Source organism: Macrotis lagotis, chromosome 1 (assembly GCF_037893015.1).
Source record: "Macrotis lagotis isolate mMagLag1 chromosome 1, bilby.v1.9.chrom.fasta, whole genome shotgun sequence".
NCBI lineage: Eukaryota > Metazoa > Chordata > Mammalia > Peramelemorphia > Peramelidae > Macrotis > Macrotis lagotis.
This window is the reverse complement of record NC_133658.1, coordinates 398,823,636-398,841,698: the sequence shown is the minus strand read 5'-3', so window position 1 is coordinate 398,841,698 and position 18,063 is coordinate 398,823,636. Positions and strand designations below refer to the sequence as shown.

The 18,063-nt window shown below is 36.9% G+C and overlaps 1 protein-coding gene across 2 annotated transcripts in view; it reads left to right on the top strand.

Annotated features, from left to right (window-relative positions):
* The first annotated feature begins 4,002 nt into the window (after window positions 1-4,002).
* G3BP1 (G3BP stress granule assembly factor 1) overlaps window positions 4,003-18,063 on the top strand; it is a 30,960-nt gene continuing 16,899 nt past the window's right edge. Inside the window, exon 1 of one of the 2 annotated variants that reach the window (XM_074212571.1) lies at window positions 4,003-4,120. The gene's annotated coding sequence lies outside the window, so the exon portion shown is untranslated. The remainder of the gene's footprint in view (window positions 4,121-18,063) is intronic. The other variant, XM_074212570.1, reaches the window with a different exon arrangement.

Below are 18,063 nucleotides of genomic sequence, written 5' to 3'. Positions count from 1 at the left end.
AAACCTGGGACTAAAACCCAGGTCTCCTGACTGTTAGTACTTTTGCATGTGGGTTCCTTTTGGGTTCTTGTCTTTTCTACCTTTTGGACATGGAGTCTGAGCCTCTAAATTTACAGGCAGCCAACAGCTGGTGATGTATTCCAGTTCATGTATAAATAGCATGCAGCTAGGTTAGTAATACAGAAGATGGCTTAATGCCAACCCAAGGCTTGTAAAACTTAGGAAGAAAGAAGACAGATTAGACAATAGCTGCTCTTGAAGATAATTCTGTTTCTGGGAAGACATATGAGAAGAAAAGTGCCTTTTTCACTGTTCATCCCTCATCATTCTGTTTAGTACAAATTATTACATCAAATTATTCATGTTTATATAGGTTCAAAATAGAGCTCCACATTTTCTCAAAAAATATAGTTTACAAGTTTCTCTGGCTATGTGTATTCTTACTAGTTAGAGGATTAATTTTTTTTTTAGGTTTTTGCAAGGCAAATGGAGTTAAGTGGCTTGCCCAAGGCCACACAGCTAGGTAATTATCAAGTGTCTGAGACTGGATTTGAACCCAGGTACTCCTGACTCCAGGGCCGGTGCTTTATCCACTGCACCACCTAGCTGCCCCTAGAGGATTAATTAAAAAGGCATTTAATGAAATAGAATATAGAAAATTTCTCCATAAATCTGGGGAACTTTCTACCACAAATATATACACTACCAAAGCAAAGGTAACACATTTTTCCTCCACTGAAAGGTTGAACTTAATGTATCAGGGTTCACACATGTAGAAAACAAATGTAGCTGGGGTACATGAATAGAGAGTTATGCATACTGGGAACACGGGTTGCCAATGGCATGTATTCTCAGACAGGTATCCATCCAGATATTGCTTCTTGCCTTTGCTCTATGATAGTTTGCTGGTTGAGTGGTTGACTTTAGTTGTTCCAGGTGAGATTCTATTGAGCAGAAAATTATGGAACTTCTTTGTATCCCTATAGCTGGAGTTCTCAGTTAAGGTGCTACCTCCTCTATATCAGAAGAGTGAATTCTGTCATCACTCATTTATCATAGATGGCAGAGGTCTAAATTTCATATCTCTCTTGGAGGTCATTAACATACCCATTATGAAATTAGGGAAAATCTTTAGCTACTTTTTCAGCATAAACAGTCTATCAAATTCTAAGAGGTGTGAGTATGGTGATGATTTTTTTTTCCCCTCTAGCTCTCCAGGAAAGCACTTTAGGAATATAGAATAGCCATCCAACTGCATTGTTCCTTCAGGTATTGTCTTTTGTTCACCTTCCCCTTTTTTTTTAAGGTTTTTGCAAGGCAAATGGAGTTAAGTGGCTTGCCCAAGGTCACACAGCTAGGTAATTATTAAGTATCTGAGACTGCATTTGAACTCGGGGACTCCTGACTTCAGGGCTAATGCTCTATCCACTGTGCCACCTAGCCGCCTCTCATCTTCTTGAAGAATTGTAGGGGTAGAGACTGGAAGGGGTAGTTCTTTCAGGGTTCAGCAAATTTTTGTTGTATTTACAGAGATAAAAACCATTCTTAATTTGCCTACAAAAACAGCCCTTGGGTAGTTTACTCACTCCTGCTCTATTTGATTTAGGGTTAGAGAAAGTACGTGTAATTTCAGTTTAATGTCTTGTTGATAATCTGCATCCCTTGGGAATCATTTCAACAAACTTTGAAGGCTTTTTTGTATTTGAGGCCTTCTTCTAGTTTTTTCAACCCAAAGATTCTCTTTGGTTTCCCAAATGAATTGGAGGGAAAAAACAAATTCTTTTTTTCTGAAATTTCTGACTTTTTAACATTTATGTGGCAGTCAAAAAGATTTGAGCTATACTACCAGAAAGATTCTGTTCTTGGTAATAATTGTGAAAGAAGTCTTGGATCTGAAGAATACCTGGTTTTGAAACCTAGTTTTTCTATTTACTATACAACCAAACATACTTAATTTTTCCTGCAGAGCAAAATTAGATTACTACTAAGATAGCTTTCAGCTACCTCTACCCCACCTTCCTCCAAATTTTTAAAATAGATTGTATCAAGCAGTCTCTTTTTTGGAATTTTTTTCAGTCATGCAAATATGTTTTACTTCAAATTATCAATAAAACCTTTGGATTTTGGATCCTGGTTTTCCTTTGAACATACAATGAAAGAAAAGCTTAAATGCTTCCCAAAGACTACTGAATGATTGAGCTTTCTTAATGTTCTTTTTCACATTTCCCTCAAACTTTTACTGGTTGGAGGGCAGCGATTGGCTCTTTCTCCTTTTCCCAACCATAGACACAGCTTCTTATATGGAAAGAGCCCTGAGCACTGGACTTAGATTCGGGGGAACTGAATTCAAGTCCTAGGTCCATCATTTACTGGTTGTATGACTTTAGGTAGTAGGGTCCTTTATCGTCCTGGAGCCTCAGTTCTCTTGTCTGTAAAACAGAAGAGTTGGACTGGGTCACGGCTGAAGTCCCTCTGATTCTAAAGGTGTATGGTTCTGATAATAGATAATTGCAATTGTAAATTCCTTTATAGTTCTAAAACTTTATAATACTTTATGTATCTCATTGAATCTTCAGGAACACTCCTAGGAGATAGGGGGGTCGAATCCAGAAATTGTCTTAAGATTGTCCAAGAAGAACCTGATTTTTCTGTCTCCTCTCAGTAGATTCTCTATAGTTATATTCGCTCATTTTATCTGCGGGTCTGTCCCCGTTATTCTTTCTCTTTTCAGTCAAGCTGCTTGATGTTTCTGTGTATTCCTTGCAAACCGTGGAGCATTTCACCTAGTGGGGGTAAATGCTTATTGACTGGCTGACATCTGAATCTCCTGCTAAACTTTGTTTTGGATTGGGCTTTTTTGAGGAGTACATGTTCCTGAGACTCTGGACCCAGGGGTACAGGGACAGTCAAAGTAACACGTGGACTTTTATAGTTAAGTCTTAAGTCTCTGCCACTAAAAAAAAATGCTTAATTTGGTGGAGGCCATCTTCATTAACAGCTGGTTGTTCCTTCACCAAGTTACATTTTTCTGAACATTATGATCCGCCAAAATGTTGCCTCCTTGGAGGAGCCTGGCGCGTTAAATATTAAGAGCATCCATTGGGAGGGATGGTGAAGTTGAGGCTCCTCACAGGAGTGAGGTTCAGATGGAGCACCCCGCAAGCATCAAAGCCCCGTGTGAATCCTCCATGACTGGTGTGCAGAGGAGGCCGAAAGGGATCACGCTCGTGGATGTGTCACTCGTGTGTGTCTGCACCACGCTCGTGTGCACATCGCACATGCATGCGAAGAGGGGCTGGAGTTGGGCCGGTGCGGTGAGTCCCGCAGGGCTGGACTCGGGGTGCTGGGGGGGGTCCCCAAGGTGCGACGCGTGGGAAAGGATTCTGAGGGTGCTCGAGCACCCAAGTCACGCGGCTACCGCCTCGGCCCCATTTCGGCCCTTCCTACCCTCGGAGGGTCCCTGCTCGGCCCTCACAGTCAGAAGAGCCCAGGCCTGGGATGAGCTCGAGCGGGGGAACCTGGCACTAGCCCCACACCCCCGTCCCGCTGTCAATCATCCGCTGCTCGAACACTAATTGGTTCTGAAGAAGCCAAGGCGCCCCCCCCCCCTTGTCCCCGCCCCTTGATGTTCAGGGTTTCCTACGCCGAAGTACACGGGTCCCACATTGCGGAGCAACCGCTCCTGCACGAAAAACAATCTCCGCCCCAGGGAGACGTTTCACCTAACAAGGAAAGGTTTACGAAACCATTGGCTAAGAAGAATGTCGGTCGAGTCTCATCCCACCTTCGTTTCCGCTCTGCCTCTCAACTATTGGTTCTTATCGATGTCAATCCGTTGCTAGGGAAACCACCTCTTCCCAGCGTCACAGGCTGCTCGTCACGTCAATCAATCGCTGTGCCTCCTTCCTCGATCTAGGTCCAATTGACATTCGTAGAGAATCGAGGGCGCGCCGCAGATTGGCTATTGATTCGAACGACCCGGTAGCAACAGGGTAGGCTGAGCCCTGGTATATGTACCGGCGGCTGAGCACGCGTGTGTGCGGACGCCGTTGCGTGAGAGAGTTTTGCTACCCGGCCTGCTTCGGAGTGAAGCCTCTTCCTCTCCCGCTCAGCCTTGCAGGTAGGTGAGGGAGGGCCGCTGAGGCCGGGGCTGCTACGGAGCGGCAGAGCGAGCCCACGTCCGCTTGGAGCCCCGCCGCTGCCCACGAAAAAGAGAAAAGAAACAGAAACGGAAAAAGAAAAAAGGAAAAAGGGGAAACAGCGCGGAGGGGGAGCCGCGGCGCGAGCGCCGCCGCGAGGCGAGTCCTCTGCCAGCGCCCCCACCTCATTCCAACGGCCACGAGCGCGCGCCCCCTCCCCGCCCCCATTGGTCCCCAAGCGCCCGGGGCTGGGAAGCCGGACGCAGGATTGCTCGGCTCGCGCTCCCCGCGGGGGCTCGGGGGAGCACCTGCACCCGTGGCTTTCCTCCTGGCCTTGACCGTGCTGGGTCCCCGGGACGTGGGACGCGGGAGGGGGAGGAGAGTACATGTGTGTGCACATGCATGTGCATCCATGTATGCGCGTGTGCTTGGCCAGGGTTGCAACGGCGGAATTTTCCGACCTTGGGCGGGAAAGTGGGGGGGGCGGCCCCCGGCCCAGCCGCGGGGCTTCTTCCCGGAGGCCTCGCGGACCCCGTGGCCGCCGCCTCGCCTTCTCCTCCCCGGGGCCTCCAAGATGGGTGCCGCTTCCGGAGGGGTGGAAGCGGCCCCGGCCCGCCGAGCCCGGCAGCGCCGCGGGACTCACTTCCTCTCCTCACGTGCGCTAATGGAACGAGCGCCCGGCCCGGCCCGCCCGGCCCGGGACCAGGCCTCCGGCCCGCGCCGCCCAGAAGAAAGCCGCCTGCCCCCGCCGGGCCCTGGAGCTGCCGTTCGGGCCGGCCCGGGCCGGCCCCGGGGTCCGTTAGTTTTCAGATGCAGGAGCAGCGGGCCCGGGCCCGGCCTTTGTATTTGGGGCTGTAAGAGACCCGAGGGACTTGTAATAAAGTTGTGGCTGTTTACAAAGTTACTGCGATTTCGGGGGAGGGCAGACGGCGTCCGGCCTCTGTTACTTCATCGAACCCAGGCAGTCAGTCCGATTAAGACCTCCGAGGCTCAAGTTTCCTAATCTGTAAAATGAGGGGATTGAAGCAGATGACATTAAGAGTATTTTCTGGAATTTCTCTCTCTCTATTGGGGAGAAAGGACTGTTTAGCTGGAAGAAAGTGGGATGGAAAAGGGGCAACCTAGGAATTTAGAATGTATAGATCTCAGCTACTTAAAAATTAACCTTGTATTAATTTATGTCCAGCTAAATACGTCATGGAGATACTTTGTAAAATCGGTACTGCTGAGCAAACAGAAAACAATTCTTGAATGCTAAACCTGATTATTGGATTATAAATCATTTTTTTTGAGAATCCATGAATAAATTTATAGGGAAAGGGTTTTTTTAAAAAAAAATTTTTTAATGCGAAGACAACTTTAACATCTTCAAAGTTAAAACTTGCCTGAAAATAACCCTGTACTCTAGCTAGTAAAAATATTCTCCCCATTCTTCAGATGAAAAAATAGAGGTTTAGAGACTAAACCAATTTCAGTTGTTTTCTGATTCCAAGTTTGATGCTTTGTTTTCTCTAGTCTACCTAATGGTATTTGTTAGGTTAAAAAAATTTTTTGGACTGTTCTTTAAGATTGTAATAGGATTTAATCCATATTTGAAAAGAATTATTCAAGCATACATTTGACTGTTTTTCAAAACAAATTGAAAATATGATATATATAAATAAAACTTAATTTTACCATAGGAAATATGTAGCTAACCCAACTATGTTCATTCTTTCATTGATTTTGAAAGTTTTTTGAGTAAGTGTTCATAAACCTGAGGTTTGGAAGTTTGGTTAATATTGGCTTTAATAACTATTTGAATATAATTGCTTTCCTTTGTAATTCCTGTACTTTTATATATTTAAAAACATTCTGAGAACAGACTTCCCAGGCTCCCAAGGGCAATCCAAGACACAATTTAAAAAATTCTGGTTTGAGGGAGTGGCTTAAAGATAGTATTATTAGGTTTTCATTCTAAGTTTCATGGTATATTTAAGTCACGTTACGCTAAATACATTTATTTAGCATAAAAATTCTCAGTATATCAGAAAATTCAAATTACAACATTAGAAAATAAATGCTTTAGGTTAACATATGACTTAGCTTCAGGTCTGAGTTCATATACAACAATTACTGCAACCCTTTATTTATAATACTTCTGTCTTTCTCTTACAAAGTAAGCTTTTTGAGGGCAGGAATTATATCTTTAAAAAAAATCCATATCCTTAGAACACAATTCAGTACATTGCTCTGGGTACTTAAATAAATGTTGGAATATTAATAGAAGTGAACTTAGCAGCCTGGAGATATTAGGTATTCCTGTTATTGGCCCAGGCAAGTGATTTACCTGCAGAATAACTGAACTTTGACTTTACAATCTTTAAGTAATAACTTTTCAGTAGACAAAGCTTTCTTGAACACAGAGTAATAGAAAGTCTTTGGAATAAATAAATGACTTGTGACTTTCAATATTTTATTTAAAGATTTACCTTAAGGTAAAAAACAATTTGGCAGTCATTCTATTTTTTGCACAAGCAACAGGTTTAAGAAAAGGGAAGGATTAAATTTTACAGAAAGAACTATAAAACTTCTTGGGAGTTGGATTTAACAGTAGCACTATCTTCTATATTGAAATCATACTCTCGTATTGGTTTGGCAACTCTTAAGAGCTCTAGATTTGATCATATTCTCTTTATGACTTTTTGATCAACCTTTGAACTGTGTTAGGGATTTTTTCTTTTACTAATCATTGCTTCATGTCAAGAATTTGCCAATCTTAGATTTGTTTATGATCACAAAGAAAAATGGAGCTAAAAGGTAGTGGGATTTTAATCTAAAGGTCAAGATTTGTGATAAAAAAATGAAAGGGGTGTCTCTTATACTTAATAAAAGTGCCTTGCTTCCTTTAAGAGTTTATTGTCAATTAGCATTTACATTTTTCCACATAATTTTTTTTTACTAGTCTCCATTTTGGTGTATTCATTTTGTTCATATTTGAATGTTTTCAAAGTTTCATTGAAAATAGAAGTCTTGACTTCATTTAAAATTTTGTTTTGCAGGGATAGTCTTGCTGCTTGTTTTGAAAGTATGAAGCTATATAATTTTATCTTACTGGTCAGCCATGAACTAGTGAGAAAAATTTGTTGACTTGCTTGAGTCCTTCCTTCTTAGTAGTTAACTTTTGATTTTTTTTTCAAGCCATAAAAAGTGAAGTAAGACAAAGTATCCAGTGTTTCTATTTTTTTTTGAAAGTATGCTTACTCTTGATATTAAAATTTGGTGGTAGTTTCCTTGGTTATTCTACCTGGGGGGGGTGTATAGTAGTGTTTTACCTATGCAACAGTGCTTGAGCCTTAGCAGTTGTGACATAATCTTGTCATAGAGCTAGTATCACAGGTGGCATTTGAACCTGGGACAACTGAATTTTTTTTTTGCTTCTAAGTCTAATACTTCTCCATTATACTGCCTTTTCATACACATATATATATATATATACAGGTGAAAATTGATAGTGATAGCAATTTATTATGAATATCATAACAAAAAAGTTTAAAAATTGTGGTTTTGTCATTAATAGACATTCATTAAACTATTCAATGATGGCAGGAACTCACTCTTCTCAATTTACAGATGAGGAAAGAAGAGGCCCTGAGAGAATGTGTACTTTGTCAGCTCTATCAGATGGGTTAGTGACTAAACTGTAGCTCTATTGCTCTAGCTTTAGTATTTCTGCCATGCCATATTGCTTCTTTCTTTATCCTGCTGAATTATATCTGCTTTCATAACATTTTGAGTACCAGCAAAACTCTAAAGCAGAAATGATGATGCAAGGGAGAAAATCTGCCATCATGAGATAATTTTTTAGGCCTCTTAATTTACTTGAAAATGTGAAAACTTTACATTGTGTTGTGGTTCTTAAAATATACAAAGAGTTTTAATATTAATTTGATCTTTATAACTATTAGATAGGCAACAAAGTCCATGTAATTAACTCCCATTTTCCAAAAGAAGGATGATTCCTGGGATTATAATCCAAGTTGCTTGAATCCTTAAAATTACCAGCATTTTGTAGTTTTTTTTATTTACACAAAGCTCCTTAAAAGATATTTAAAAACAGAACACAAAATTCTCTTAAGTGAGATTTTTATTCTCATCATGAAGAATTTAGGATATTGAGGTTGATGATTAACATGCTTCAGTCTTTATATAAATTTATTTCCTCAGAATTTCCTTGTAAATTAGGGAAATCAAAACATTTTTATACTTTAACACTCACAAGCCAGTTATCTTGAATATGAAAATTAGAAGCTGGTTCTAAAAAATTATATTGATATGCCCATAAAGGATGAAGAGAGGCAAAGGTTGCTTTTTAAAAATAAATTTTTGATGAAATACCTTGACAAGGTTTCCCAAGCTTTAACCTATTGAATTGATGTAATTATCTCATTTCCTCTTTGAAGTTCTTTTTGTCAGTAAAAAAGGATATGGAGATGGCAAAAGTGTAGGTATGAGAGGATTAAAAGTGGGTTCAAATGAAGTGCCCAAATTCAGTGATGGTAATGCTATATACTATGTTTGATGCTGTTGTGGTTTGAATCATGAATCATCAAGTCATCCCCCCTTTTTTTTTTTGAATAAGTTGTTTGTGTCTACCACAAACTTAGAGATCATATGTCTAAAACAACGTTGGAGCTGAAGGAGACTTTAGGTCACAGAACACATCATGTTTACAGTCAATGTTCTATCTTTACAATTTAGTGAAACCTTTTCAGTAAATTTTAATCTTAATATGTAACTCAAAAGTGTAAGTTGCTATTATTCCATACTGTAACAAATGATTATCTTACAGGATGTCATCTTTGTCATTGAAGCTTTTTAAGATCATTTTTTCTTTTTGAGGACAATAAGGGCAATTTTCTTTGGAAAGTGCACAGGTTATTTTGTACCTCTCCCCCTTTTTTTTCTTTGTAAAAAGGTGGCAGAACTAAGCAGTGTTTCTTAGCTTTTTTTTTAATTCAGTGAACCCCTTTTAGTAAAAAAAAAGATGTTATGAATCCTTAAGGCAATATAACTCATGATATTCTCTTAAATCTGTTTTCAATGACTGCAGAGATAGTTTTGTTTCCAAAAGTTCCACATAAAAATTTACATTGTATAATTGCCAAATAAATTTTGTTCCGCCATAGTTGTAAGAATTCAAATATGAAATTTCTAAGCCAATTTAAAATGAATATTTTATGTGATACATTCTGTAAAAATCTTAAGTAATCTAACAAGATCTTATTTGTTTATATGCAAGACTTCATATTAAATTTATTTTATAAATTATGTGAAATAAGTTTTTTTAATGTGTTACAAATTGGAAGGTGTTTAATGTATAAGCTTAATTTTTATGTTAGAGTTTTTTATTTGAATACAATTTTGCTGTATTTGACCCAATACTAAATATAGTCTAAAAGTTTGGCTTCATCTAATTTATTCATATATTTTGATTTAAAACAAGATTTACACAAATGTGATGGAAAATGGTAGAATTTTTTACAAACTTCCTGAGAAAGCATTTATTTTTTGCCTCCTAACCATTTGATAAAAATGAAGTCATTTAAAATATTTACTATTCTACTGGCTCTAATGACAATTGTAATATTTCATAATAGGTATTGTGTTCAGTTGTGTATGTCACTTCATTTTTAGCATTGTTTATATCTAAACTAACCTTAGAAAGTAAAGAATATCTTTAAACGTGACTTTCTAAGCTCATGGGAATGCCACTCAGTGATTGACTGGACTTGACTTGAGAAATGTTGCCAATCAATTCATTTGAAACTGCCAAGCAATAGCTGTTTAATACTGCAAGGAGAGGAAATAAAAGGTTTGTTTCAAGATGTTTTGTAGTATGCATGCCTAGCAATCATAATTTCAAACAACTTGTTATTTGTGCTATCAAAATGTAAAGTTAGTAACATCTTGATCGTTTGATTATGTAGCTAATGAGGTACAATTACAGGCTAATTGAAACAAAGTGACTACTCTGATGCTTTATACAGTACATAAATGGGGTATGCATATGCATCTGACCACCACCCTTCTACAGAACACCAAATGAGTATGTGTATGCATTTATTTTGTTTGCATTTATGTCAACCCTTTTTTGTAGCAGTTTTTAAAAATTCAATTTTGTATTTTTTTTCCAGTTCCAAATTCTCTACGTCCTTTTCCCTCACCCACTGAGAAATCAAGAAAAATAAAGCCTGTTACAAATATTCATAGTATATAAATTGCATTACCCATGTTTGTAGCAGTTTGGAAAGAATTTGATGATAGGTTGAGAAAGTGCTAGAACTTGTTTTGCTTAGAGTCAAACTACCTGTTGAAAGATGGGTATTATTCTTGCCCAGAAGTTTTCCTCATTTATCAAATAAAGGGAGGCATATTACAATCTTTCTTTTTTTGTATCTTAAACAGAATTGTGTTAATAGCTACTACTAGCATCATTAGGTGAAGATGTAGTAGAATGTGAAACTTTATAAAGGTGGCTAATGTTGTAATTTCCCAAAGATTATAAATATATACATATTTTTAGGTGTTTTAAATTATCTTGGTATATTTCTACTAGTTATTGACAAAGTAATGGCTCCAGTTCCTTCTTAGTTAAGAAGACACTATCATATAAATATTTTCATGGCAATAACTATTTCCAGCTCAGGTTTGAAGGGTTTTAAAAATATATTTTAGTTCCTGAGCTATATATACCACAAAAACCAAAACCAAATTTTGTGAAAGGTGCTAGGTGATATAGTGGAAAGTGCATTATTCTGGGGAATCAGAAGACTAAATCTACGACCTACCCGTTTCACCTTATAAAAGTTTCCTTTGCCTTTTTCTTCTTCAATTTTAGTTAAATGGAGACAGTAAAGGGAAACTTCCTATTTGGAGCTCTGGCTGAAATTATGGTTAAGTAAAATGGAAAGAGTACTTATATGCAAGTTAAATCCCTTAAGAATTATTGCCATAAATTGCCATTGCCATAAATTGCCATTATGAATGATTAAAGCTCTTTAAGGAGACTGTTGGGGAAGACTCATTACATAATATAGAGAACAGGTATTGAGTGAAAAATAACCAATTATGGAAATCCTTTTTGCTTATTGAAAAGATTTGGATTACTTAAAGTTCTCTGTTCTTTTGTACTAATCTATACAACCTAGTTAGAACTACTAGTCGCAATAGATTTATTTCTACTGTTATTGTATGTGGATTTGATCAGTATAGATTGTCTCAGTATCTGGAAGTTTATTTTCAAACCTAATTAAAAAAAGCTTTTGACTGAGGGTCAAAAGTATTTGAGAATTTTACCCAGAATCTTGTTTTATAATGTTGTTATGGACATGGTTGACTTGGGAAGTATGATGAATGATGTGGGAAAGTTTTTTTTAATGCTATTTGCCTTAAAGGTACTTATATTTCCCCTGTTTTTATTAATGCTTTATTTTCCTATCACATTCCTCTTCCCAATGAGCCATCTCTTTATAAACGAACTTAAAAAAAGAAAAAGCAGTTTCATAAAACTAAAATGAATTTGCTTATCTGACAAAATATGATGTCTTCAGCATTCAAAGACCTCTACGTCAGAGCTACCTTGAGCATTCTTTGCCATTATAGTACAGTAAAATTTCAAATGAGTTCAGAAGGCATCTGACTTAAGATAATGATTGATCTGGTTCATCTTTGCACCATTGAAATCCATGTGAACTGATTTCGAATTCATCTTTTTGGAGAAGGCCTATAAAAGTTTTTTATTTTTGAGCTGTATTTGTGTCTCTGGGCCAAGTTTCAATCCTTCATAAGGTGTACTGTATTTCTCCACGTATAAGACAGTCCCGTGTATGAGACACTTTAATTTTGGGGCCTGAAATTTGAAAAAAATGTATTACATAAAATTATTCAAGTTTTATTCATCAAAATTCATACAATTCCTCCTCACTGTCAAACTCCCATCCATTAGCTTGTCCTCATCTGTGTTTGATGATGAATCATTGTCTTAGGAGAGGTTCTGCCTGCTCTCCTGCTTGAGCTTTGGTATGTGGTTGACCACAAGCATTCCCTGGGTAAATCTGGTGTATGGACGCACTCTTAGTCCATTCTGTTTCATGACCCTGAAGTACCCATTGTGTCCTCCTTTGAAGTCAATCACTTCTTTTTCATCAGCAGTTCTTTTTGCCTCCTGCTGAACCATCTTTGTGGACACTGGAATCCCAATGGCCCTTTGCTCTTCAATCCATCTCTTAATTTCCTCTCTAAATCAGGTCATTTTGCTGACTTGCCTCTCATGGCCTTGTTTTCTCAGTTGGAGGAGGACAACTTACTTTCAGCAGCATGATTTCCATTCACTTTTGCAAACTGGATCACTTTTAACTTGAATTCAGCAGTGTAAAATAGAAATCTTTTCTGAGCCATTTTCAGGGCAGAATGTGGTAAAACATAACCTAATAAATGAGCACAAAGACAACACGTGAAAAAGTAGGAAATGCAAGTAAAAAATTATAACCACTATTTAAGACAATCCCCAGTTTTTAGACCCCAAATTTTTCGAAAAAGGGTACATCTTATACATGGAGGAACTAATGGTAACTGCAAAAACTTGGGAAAGGACAGAGGTAAGGATTTAGCTTTTTGCCACTTGAAACTGAAGATCATTTACCATGATTTGGTATAACTCAAGCCCCTAGAATCTTCACCAACAACCGTATTCTTGTACACTTTAGGAAACCTCTGTAGTATTGTAAAGTTACAGTGGGTGGAATATATCCTGGTTTCTAGTTACTTTCTCTAGATCATCTTTTGTCCCTGTTACTTTAAATTTATTTTGTTTGTATCCTGATACTTATGTGAACTCCTTGAAGTGAGGAACTATCTCACTTTTATTTGTTTTTCCCAGTCCCTTCTATCAGTTCCTGATACATTGTATGTAACTTAAAGTTTGTTGATTGCAGAAGGAATTTAGATTGCAGAGATCAATGTAACCAGAAACTCAAGTAATTTGTGGTGATGATATAAGAGATATACAAATAATTGATACAAGTAAATTTAAATTTAGAGTCCATAGCAAGACACTTCCTACGGTCTCTGTCTCCTCCCCTTCAGTTTATCTAAAACCTAACCAGAATTTTTTTCTCCACACTTTGGAATTAGTGATATGTTTTTCTGTGTCTTGGATGGCAGTTGACCATCTGAAGTCTGTCCCTATCTTCCTAGGGCTTGCCCCCCACTCTGTTGATAGGTCATCAGTTCAATTCTGGATGAATTTCATAGGAAGACTCTTAACTGGGATACACTCTGCTTTCCTAACCTCTCCTTGTCCTGCCTGTCAATATCTCCCATCCTCTCTGTCTCCTTTTACTTGAATTGGCTTCCAACCTTTCTTGTCCACAGACACTCAAGATCAGGGTCAAATTTGCCCTCAGCTAAAATTTTAAATAACCCTCAGTGCTGAAAAAGGGGAAGACTGTTCAGCACCCCTTACCATTCCCCCATCTCCATTCTTTTGTGTCCAAGTTTTTTCACAGAACTCTTGAAAAAGAGGGTTACATATATATTCTACATTTTTAATATTTAATTACAAGTATCTTGGTGTGGTGAATAAATGTACGTTGACTTTTGAGTTGGAAATAACCAGCTTCAAGGTCTATCTCTGATGGGGTTCTGCAATTCTGAGTACATCATTTAACTTCTCAGTGCCCTAGACAACTCTGAGATTAAGTAGATATCCATGTGCATTGGTACGGAGTGTAGGAAAAGTTTCTCATTTCACTCAAGTTTGATCAAAAAAAATTCTCAAAAGGATCTGTGATTTTCCTTTTGGTGCTTTTTCTCACAGAAATCATTTTGAGAATTTCTCCAGGAAATAAATATATTTCCCAGTAGCAACTTTGGTGATATGTGTCTCTTGACTGGCTTTCTGATAACATACATAAACCCTTTTCTAGTTCTGTAGAACCTGAAAGAACTTAATTTCGTTTAAGTAGCCAAGGATAGCCTCGACATATTTTAAGGCACTAAATGAAGAGGACTTTAGAGGGGAATGTTGATTTATCTTTTTAAATTCAATTTTTCCTTTTCATTATGAACTCAGTGAACATGAACAGTTTTATATATAAAAAGCAGGTAAGAGGATAGCTCATTTTAAAAAATATTAAATATGACATTATTTATCTTGCTTATTTATCCTTTTCTGACCTTAAACAGTCTTCTCCATATTTTTAAAATGTTTCAGTTTTTTATTTTTTGTTTACATCATTATTTCTCAATTCCACCCCCACAACTATACTTCTACACCCCATATTACTTCTTAAGCATAGTGAAAAACAAACTATACATAAAGCAGAATGCATTTCATTATACACCTCTAAGTTCATCTCCTCTACCCAGAGATGCTTAATTCATTATCAGTTTTCTGGTGTCTCAATTGATTAAATTAATGATACTTATTAAATTTTCCAGTTTTCTTTTTAAATTTTTTTTTATTTATTTAAGGCAATGGGATTAAGTAACTTGCCCAAGGTCACACAGGCAATTATTAAGTGTCTGAGGCTGTATTTGAACTCGGGTCCTACTGACTTCCAGGGCCACTGCTCTATCTACTGTACCACTTAGCTGGCCCTCCAGTTTTCCTTATGGTTTATCTTTTTTATAAATTGCTCTCCTGGTACTATTCACTTAATTCTGTATCAGTTCCTGTAAGTCTTTGCAGGTTTCTCTGAATCCATCTTTTAGCATTTCTTAAAATTAAGTTAATGTATTGTTACACATTTCTTGGAATTAGCATGAAAATGTACCTATTTTGTTACAAACAGTTCTGTTACCACAGAGTTCTATGATCTGTATTTTTGTATGTATCAATACTTGGCTTCTTCTTTTGATATCTTTGAGGTAGGTACATATCTAGTATAGTGACATTACTGTGCACATTTTAATAACATTTAGTTTTAAGCTTTGAATACTTGCTCCTCTATCATAAACTGCTTGCCAAAATTGGCATGAATTTATTAAGGAGTTAAATGTCATTTCTCTTGCCATATCTACCCATTTTTCATTTTTTTAATGACATGCATATTAAAGTAGCTAATGAGGAGAGAGACTTTGCTGTTTCATGAATCTTAATTTTTATTAAGCTGCAAAGGGAATGACAAGGATATTTGTGGGAAATCTGATACAAACAAGAAATTGTGACAGCAATGCTATATTGACTTGGTTTTACATGGTTATTGCCTTTTTTCAGACACAAACTGATGAGCATCTGTTTGCTAGAATTGAAAATGCTAATAAATTTGGCAAATTTGAGCCTTGGTTTGCTTAATATTTTTCTTGCACTATTAAACATTTACATAACTGCAATTTGATAACTTGATGGACAGATTATATTGATTTTCTTCCAAGTTCCAGAACTATAGCAGATGGTAGAAAATTCCACAAAGCACAAAGTGAAGATTATTTTAGCTTAAGTTTGTCTATACTTACCTGTAGCTTTAAAAAGAAAGCTGGACTGAGGGGTAGTTAATTTAGTTAAGAGGTTTATGTTGCCTTTATTTGAATTGGTTACCCAGATCATCAAAAGAACGGATTTGATGATTTAACCAAGTAATGGATAGAAATTTGCAGCTATTTATTTCGTTTAATTTTTTTCATTTACGCTGTTACTTGACAGGAAGTTGGATATGAAAGATGCTTTTATGGAGACATTGGGAAGCAAATCCTAGGTTCAAATTCTGACCTTGTAACTGTTGGCAGTTAACTGCTAGAAATAATATTCATCTAAGTTCTCAGTCATAAAGATGAAGTTTGTAAAATTAAATTAATGATCTGGGAAGTGAGCAGATGGTTCTGGCACACAAACAGCAGATATATCTAAGATTGAAGTGCACTTAATGTGCTGTGTTCAGCCCTCCATCCAGAGTCTGTCTCACACATTTAAGATATTTTAAACGTCCCCCCCTTTTTTTTATAAGAATAGGAAGCAAACCTTGATTTAACATTTGCTTCTTATAATTAAATATATCTTCCAAAGAACTTGGGTAGTAAGATCTTGCCATACTTCTAGTTCGAATTAAGTTTTCTTGTTTCCTTGATAGTTTTTTTTTAATGCTTAGTTATAACTGAATTTTTTAAAGCACTATATAATACTTAAGACTGTCTCTTAAGGAGAAAGTCAGGAATGGACCAGATGACATATTCTATAAACTGCTTGGTCAAAAATTAACTGAGTTAAGCCATTTAAGGCTAAATCTTTTTCATCTAGGGTAAAATAACTAGGTAGTATAAGGCTATTTTCTCTCTATACCCCCAACTTGATGACCAGTTCCTTTCCTATTCTCAAAATACGGAATTTTCCACATGGAGAAAGAATTGATTTCTGAAATTTTAAAGTTTTCAGTTTTTATAAAGTTTCCAGATTTTGACTTTTTTGTTGTTGTCAATCATTTGTCCTTTAACATTGAATAGAATTTGGTTTTTAGTTTTGCATTAAATTATATCTTATTAAACTTATATTTTTAAATTCAAGGAACTACCATTTAAATTTTTTTTAGCAAAACTTAGGTTTCTTTTTCTATTTATTTATTTTTATTTCTTTAAAGATTTTATTTATTTTGAGGTTTACAATTTTCCCCTAATCTTACTTCCCTCCCCCTACCCCCCACAGAAGGCCAGTCTTTACATTGTTTCCATGGTATACATTGATCCAAATTGAATGTGATGAGAGAGAAATCACATCCTTAAGGAAGAAACAAACATAAAGCATAAGAGATAGCAAGACCAGACAATAAGATATCAGTTTTTTCCCCTAAATTAAAGGTAATAGTCCTTGGTCTTTGTTCAAACTCCACAGTTCTTTCTCTGGATACAGATGGTATTCTCCATTGCAGACAGCCCCAAATTGTCCCTGATTATTGCACTGATGGAATGAGCGAGTCCATCAAAGTTGATCATCACCCCCATGTTGCTGTTAGGGTGTACAGTGTTTTTTTCTGGTTCTGCTCATCTCACTCAGCATCAGTTCATGCAGATCCCTCCAGGCTTCCCTGAATTCCCATCCCTCTTTGTTTCTAATAGAACAGTAGTGTTCTATGACATCCATATACCACAGTTTGCTAAGCCATTCCCCAATTGAAGGACATTTACTTGATTTCCAATTTTTTGCACTACCTCTTAAATTTAAATATACTTATGTTCAGTCAAGTTTTAGAATGTTAGATAAATAATAGTTGTCTTCCACTTACATCAGCTGAGGATATTTTAGCAGGGCTGGGATTAGGTGCTGTTTACACTTGAGAGACATGGTATTGTGTAAAGAATACAACTTAGGAAGTAAGAATTTAAAAACTCATTTAAACAATATCTTAGATAATTCAATTTTGCTTTTGGAATTTCTTGGTTTTCTATTGTAAAATGCTTAAAGAAGTTGAGCTTTTTGGGTTCCATTCAGTTTTTTTATTGCACTTTTGACACTTGAATTGGACTCTTAATTTTGATTTTCAAAGTCTGAAGATTTTTCTTTATTTCTCATCCTTCTGTTAAATGGAGAAAAAGCTCCATAACCAAATTAAAATTTCTTCACCCTTCCATTGGATAGATGAGGGAAACATGGAGTAGTCAGACTGTTTGCAGTTTTTCTTTCATTTGTTTCTAAGATGATTATTTTTCTTTGCTCTATTGCTAAATGACCATTTAAGGCTAAATCTAGCCTCAGTGACCACAGTGACATAAACCATAATGAAGCAGCAGTAATCTTAAAGTTCATATCCCTTCAGACCTAGGATTAAATCATAATTCCCAGTTCGCAGTGCTTATCTGATATTTATTGCAAATAGGGCATTTTTATCCCCCCCATAAATAATTCAGTTTGTAAGGCTTTTTAATCTTTTTATTACTTTTCATTTCTCATTGT